This window comes from Thermobia domestica, chromosome 10 (assembly GCF_964235325.1).
Source record: "Thermobia domestica chromosome 10, izTheDome1.hap1.1, whole genome shotgun sequence".
Classification (NCBI taxonomy): domain Eukaryota; kingdom Metazoa; phylum Arthropoda; class Insecta; order Zygentoma; family Lepismatidae; genus Thermobia; species Thermobia domestica.
This window is the reverse complement of record NC_137463.1, coordinates 232,452,969-232,460,288: the sequence shown is the minus strand read 5'-3', so window position 1 is coordinate 232,460,288 and position 7,320 is coordinate 232,452,969.

The window sequence follows — 7,320 nt, the reverse complement described above, 5'->3', positions numbered from 1 at the left end:
AATTGTAATTTATTGACTGCTAAAGTTGTATTTATCTTCATTCCACATTTCATAGTTGTTAAATTGTAACGAGATAACGAACTAATAAAGCTAACAAGATTGTAAAGGAATGTGATTTACTCATTTTTGAGCAAAATGTCACAGAAGTACCGAATTTATTACTTCAGTCCAAAATAATGAGTCAGTTTTATTTATTAATTTATATTTGTGTATATAGTAACAATACTAGAATACTGTAGCAAAAATACTAGAAAATAATACGTCATCCTGCGATTATTGGAAGGAAAAGAAGACAAGAATGGGTATTCATCTTGGCAGCTGTGTAGCTAGAACTGTTTTATGATTAATTGTGAACCAGTTTCCTAAGCCTGAAGCTTTGAAATATACACCTTTGTCATTTTTTAAATATATTTTTAGTAAATTGTGAAATAGTAGAAGGACTTCGTACACATTCGAGATATCGTCATATACTGGTATCAAACAAACATTGTCAAAGTAATATAAGTAACGGTTTTGCTGAAGACTTATTGGTACAGCCATGTTGCATATATTAGAAAAAGTGATAGCTTCCGATTAAAGTAGTTCTAAAGAGGACTGCCCTAACTTCAACTGCAAGTATGTGTGGCCTGACGAAACAATGTTACCAGAGTATCAAATATTTCAATAATTTTGTAAAGAATTCAGATCCAATCAAGGATTAAGACTAGATCACTGCTTCTTTTCAAATTATTCTGAAATTTTGCAATACTGTTACTTATTATACACATTCTTATTTACCGTTATCTAGTTACCCTTTTTGATACCTAAAGAATCCAAGTTGAATGTTAGATACATCGTAACAAAGGAAATGAAGTAACTTTAGACTCAATTTCAGGTTATGAACCGTATCACATCCGGAAAAGTAACAAACACGTTGGTTTAGTACTTGAATTATGGATTGCTTTCTCCCATTTCTATAAAGCATAAGTATAAATGTGTCGCCTTTTTGAGGCATGGTGTATACAGTGAAATGAAAACGATCGGGAGCAAAACCTACCAAAAGATATCAATATACAAAAATTGAAACTTCCTGAGAGTTCCTCTGCTACCATACAGCTATTAATCGTGAGACAGAATCTGGAAAAGTCTCCAAAATAAGAAGTTGGATCAACCCGAGAGAGTAAAAGCAACCGGTGATCCTAAATTATCAAATCCACTATCCTGATCATTTCTAGACTGCCGGTCGCTTGATGCAAGCGGAAGGTCCCCCCGTATACACCCTCCCCCTTCTACTGAAGCTAAAAAATGAGTGTTTCAAATAAAAGGCCATATCTCCGAAACTAATCAAGATATTAATGAATTCCTTTTTCCAGTTTTATCTCTAAGGTGTGCTTTATGATTTTGTCTACTCTTGCTTGGGATAGACCCAACGGATTTTCGGAAAATTTAACTTAAACATAAAAAACTGACATTTTGTCCATAATATTTTATTTTTTGCACTGTATCTCCCCAATGAGTTGAGATATGGAAAGAACATTCCTAATTAAATTTGTAGAGCATTAAATTATATCTTTTCGACGGTACCAATATTGTTAGATTTACTTCCAAAACTAGCCGTACAGCAAGGTAAGTTTGAAGGAAAGTGCGCTTTGCTTCGAATGCTGATATTCCGAATGGCACCAATGAATTTCAGCTTACGTCAGTCAATAAAGGTTTTGTTTCCAAGATAAAAGCTAATTTTTTCCCCCAATATTTAAAGAACATTTCTCACCCTTCTCTCTTGAGCTCTCCTGCACTGTCATGATAATTTCTAGATCTCCGGTCACTTGATACGACCGTGCGTTTAAGAATCACAAAATTTTGAGATAAGTAGAGATGTCTTTTATAGTGTTAAAATCCATTTACAGTTGATATTCAGGTTGATTCAGATTTTTCAACTCTATTTGGGTGCAGTGCACCGGTCGTTAAAAATAATTCCTTATTTCTTTAACAAAAATCTTACCATAATGAAACAGCAGAAAATATAAATAAGGTAAGAACATATGTAAAGATGTCTTAAGTGAGGCAAACATACAGGTGATTGATACAGGTGAAATATAGGGTGGTTGATAACATCGTTGTACACCTGAAGGGTATTTCTAAAATCAAGAATGGTCTGTATTTTCTCAATGGTCACTTTAAAAAATGTTTTTGCAGAAACTTCAATAACTTTATTTGTATGTAATTTATGAGAATATTACATCGAACTTCATTAAATACTTACTAATTACTGAAAACAAACAAAACTATAATAATATTCTACACTATCATATCAAATCTGTGCAAAATTACATATTTCTGTATTCTTTTGAATCCTCATCAGATAAATCATTTTCTGGTACATAATTGTTTATAAGTAAGTTATAACACTGGTTACCACTACAACTACAGATTTTCATGCACGCCACTGAAGCCCGACACACTTGCAATTGTTTGTGTCCCACAAATCTTTACATGTACTCTACAAAACTAACACTGGACAACTTTTAGCCAGAGCGCGGGAGACCCGGGTTCGATTCCCGGCGGGAGCTCATGTGGTTCGGATTCCACGTTAATCAGTAGGTCCACGTCTCATATAGCCTCGCTGCTGGATGGGACGTAAAACTCAAACTCAATCAATCAAACTTTTAGCCATAGACTCCTGAGTGGCCAATTTGGGCACCAATTTTCCATTCGTAGTTTGCCAACCAAAATGTTCGAGTTGAAGGAAGCCAATATTCGAGTCGCTGGCGTTCCACCAAATATATGTTTGAAGGCATTAGAGCATCCTTCGTTGGTGGAAGTTGGTCTGAGTGTTTATAATCGACGAAATCGGCACAGACAGCATTGATCGAGAATATTTGTGAGTCGGTGTAAAAATTTATCACAAACTCTTCTGTGTGTGCTATCGTATCATCATCCACATTACCAGATCCTATGTTACATAGCAAGTATGATTTTTACAATATACATGCCATGCTTTCTTTTTCCCAATTCCTGTGAACTGACTGGTGGTGTCGCTTCCAGCAAGTACATGGAACGCTGGCAAGAAATGGCATATTTCATCGTTGACTTCATTCACAATTGTGTGGACTGGAATAAATTGTAATTTTATTACTGTTCTAGTATACATCTATATTCTTCTGCCTTAATTTTTTTTTTTTTTTTTTTTATGTACAAGGAGAACAAGAACATAGGTGTCTTTGGAGGTTTTGTTAAAGAAATAAGGAATTATTTTCAACGACGGGTGCACTGCACACAAATAGAGTTGAAAAATCTGAATCAACCGGACTATCAACTGTAAATGGATTTTAACACTATAAAAGACATCTCTACTTATCTCAAAATTTTGTGATTCTTAACGCATGGTCGTATCAAAATGACCGGAGATCTAGAAATGATCATGACAGTGCTGGAGAGCTCAAGAGAGAAGGGTGAGAACTGTCCTTTAAATATTGGGGGGGGGGGGAGATCAGCTTTTATCTCGGAAACAAAATCTTTATTGACTGACGTAAGCTGAAATTCATTGGTGCCATTCGGAATATCAGCATTCGAAGCAAAGTGCACTTTCCTTCAAACTTACCTTTCTGTACGGCTAGTTTTGGAAGTAAACCTAACAATATTGGTACCTTTGGAAAGATATAATTTAATGCTCTACAAATTTAATTAGGAATGTTCTTTCCATATCTCAACTCATTGGGGAGATACAGAGCAAAAAATAAAACATTATGGACAAAATGTCAGTTTTTTTTATGTTTAAGTTAAATTTTCCGAAAATCCGTTGGGTCTATCCAAAGCATGAGTAGACAAAATCATAAAGCACACCTTGGAGATGAAACTGGAAAAAGAAATTCATTAATATCTTGATTAGTTTCGGAGATTTGGCCTTTTATTTGAAACGCTCATTTTTTAGCTTCAGTAGAAGGGGGTGTACGGGGGGACCTTCCGCTTGCATCAAGCGACCGGCAGTCTAGAAATGATCAGGATAGAGGACTTGATGATTTAGGACCACCGGTTGCCTTTACTCTCTGGGGTTGAACAAAACTTAATAACCGGTGTTCTGCCTCCCGACTATATTAGATATGACTTTCAATGCGACATCAAATATATCATGAAACGCATTTCTGACTATGTTGCATCGGATCTTCTTTACTCCTTTATGCATCCAAACTCTACGCTTGTGAATTACTTCACTCTTTGACACCTAAGAATGTACTACATGGTATTTCTGGATATAGTTCACTTTTTCATTTTAACACTCGATGTCGTACTGTCCTTGAGCAGTGGATGCACTTACGATGAGAAGATACTTTGGTTTGTACCTTGTTCAAAACTTACATATGCACAATACTTTTATTTATTTATTTGTTTCTTGAACAAATTCCCAGATAGGCCTACAGCATAATTTTGCCATTTTACACGGGGAAATGTTAACAAGCAGGAAAAGAAAAAAGAAAACGACAGAAATAAAAATAAATAACTTCAATAATATCAACAAAGAGTGCAAAGAGAGAGAAGTAATATTATTTTTCTATCATTCGTTTTTTGCTCTGTCAAACATCGGGAAGCTCAAAAAAATGTCCACCTCACTAGTTAGATTATTATAATAGTTCGGTATTCTGTGAAAAAGACACCCCTGTATAATTGTCAACCTAGGGCGTGCAAGATGGAATAGGTGGGTATTCCGAGTTTTGCGGGAAGGGACACGTAAGGATAGTTGTTGAAGTAGGGTTTCTGATCTTAGGTTCCCATTAACTATCTTAAGAAATTTCAGGTCAGAGTTATTTCTGCGTACTCCCGGCGGCTGGCAAAAGTTTCTTCTTAAATAATGTTCATAAGTGCGGAAACACGAAAACGTACTGTTGCAATAAAGAACGTGCGAACAGACTGAAGTCTAGAGATGTGTAAGTGCTGCCATGACCCACATGGGAGAACAGTATTCGATCTTGGGCACTATTCAAGTTTTCATATGCTTATTATTTTACTTTAGTTACTACTTCAGTTATTTAATTTAATTTAAACATTATTTGTTTCATGATAGTATTTGACGGTATCTCGCGTAAGTACAAACTTTTCTACTGTTCTATGTGTTTTTTCCGAATGAAAAATTAACGTAAAACAAGTGTTGAAGTGGATAAGATTCAAACCCTACTCTGCCGCGTGGAAATTGGGTACGCTAACTACCGGAAGACTATCAATTTCCGACGAAACAGTCGCAAAGGTTAAACAAACCATGCGTGAAAATCGGCGAATCACTCTTATTGATCTCAGCATTTTGGTTCCTGAGGTTTCCAGAAGAAAAAGGATTTTGGCGGAAAAGTTGCAATATTTAAAGGTGTGCGCAAGATTAATCATGCCAATTTTTTAATCACTAAGCAAACGAAAGGGACAACTTTTTGGATTCGATTATCGTGGGCGACGAAACCTGGGCGTTCCACTGTACACCTGAGACAAATCAATCATCACATGAGTGATAGCATTCTTCTGCCCATCCACGAAAAACAGTCTGCTGGTTAAGTCATGTTAACTACGTATGTTTTGGGATCGAAAGGCGGTATTGTTGGTCGACTTTATTGGCTTCTGGGACCATAATAAAGGCCGACAGGTATTGTGACACATGAAAAAAAAACTCAGGCGAGCGATACAGAACCGCAGAAGAGAAATATTGAGCCTCATTCGTTGCAAAGAATTATTATTATTATGTGGACCAACTTGTTATCGTAAGCATTGTTTACGATAGCGCTTGCCAATACGCTGCCGAGCAAACCGTTCCTCTCGTGCAACAGTTTGAATGAGACATCATCACCCGTCTGGACTTGGCACTCAGTATCTGCCTTCCCTTTCTTGAAAATTTCGCAGGAAAGTGCTTCAGACAGAACGACGAGATAAAAGATGAGATTCAACGTTTCTAAACACACAATGGCGAGTTGGTGACATAAGCATATAAAAACTGGCACAGCGCCTACAAAAATGCATCGACGAAAATGGCGATTGTGTAGAGAAATAGATAAATATACATGAAAAAAGGTTTAAAATGATGTACACATCATTGAGAATAAACATTTTTGTGTTGAAAAAATATTCTTGTATTTAACGCCTGCTATTAGCAGATAGAGAATAACTGAAAAAAAATTAAATACTCTAGTCTGTGTAATTTTCTGTCGTATTTTGATTAGTCCTTGGAGTCCTTCCTCCTCAACTCACTTGCCAGTATTTCCACAATACCATCTGTCGGTTATATTTCCCAAGAAATATGAAAAGCATCAGTATTTGGAACATTGACACTGGGCTTTAAAAAGCTGCTCTGATAGTACCGTAGAGTGGGATGATACCGATCAATGTTTTAACTTTTTTTTTTTTTTTTTTGCGGGAAAACCAACAAAAATATTAAATCACAATATTGAAAAATATATATTAGTTTTCTATGTTGTTTCTCTAGCAGATGCTAAAAGATGACGTGTGGTATTACGTTACGGCATGAGATATTAAATACGAATTATTGGTCGGTATCATCCAGCATAGTGGGTGATTCCGATCACTCATGTATTGCTGCGGATTATCGATATAAGACTGAGTGGGAGGTGATGCAGAACATGAAGAAACATTTCAAACATATATTATCAGTAAATGTCCGAGTACAGAACACACTTAAAAGAATAGATACGTACAATGGTAATAAGAAAAACGTTCACCGTCACAGTTATTCCACACCTTGAACACAGAGACCTGGAAATTCGACACCTCGCCGACACACCTATTTTTCAGTCGCAATCATGACAGACTGGTGAAGATCAGTCAGGTACAACAGGAATATCCGGGAAAACAAATATAACATGTTTTCTCCCACACACACACATATATATATATTTTTTAATTACGAAGAAACTTTACCTCTTATCTGTTGAACCCAAGGACTTGCGTTGCTTGTCCAACGAATTAACGTGTTTGGGTTTTGCCACAGGGAATTTTACACGACATTTAGCACATAATAGCCCTTCAACAAGATACATCTCCTCCTCAGTGAGAACTGTTTGACCACCATATTTCTTCCTGTACTTATTTTAAGCATTGTCACAAAACGTTATATAAGGGACGTTATACTTCTCTGCTGCCTTTCGGATACCTATTCCACCCTTCTGTACCTGTCGCATTTTTTCCTCAAGTTATTTTACATTATAATTACGCCGAGCTTGTGGACCAACTTGTTTCAAACACTTTCTAGGCATGATCGGTTTCACTCCTAAACTTGGCATAGATCTGTAAAGCAACCCACCGCCATTACACCAGTTTTGATACTGTTATGCAAACTTACACGAAGTAAGC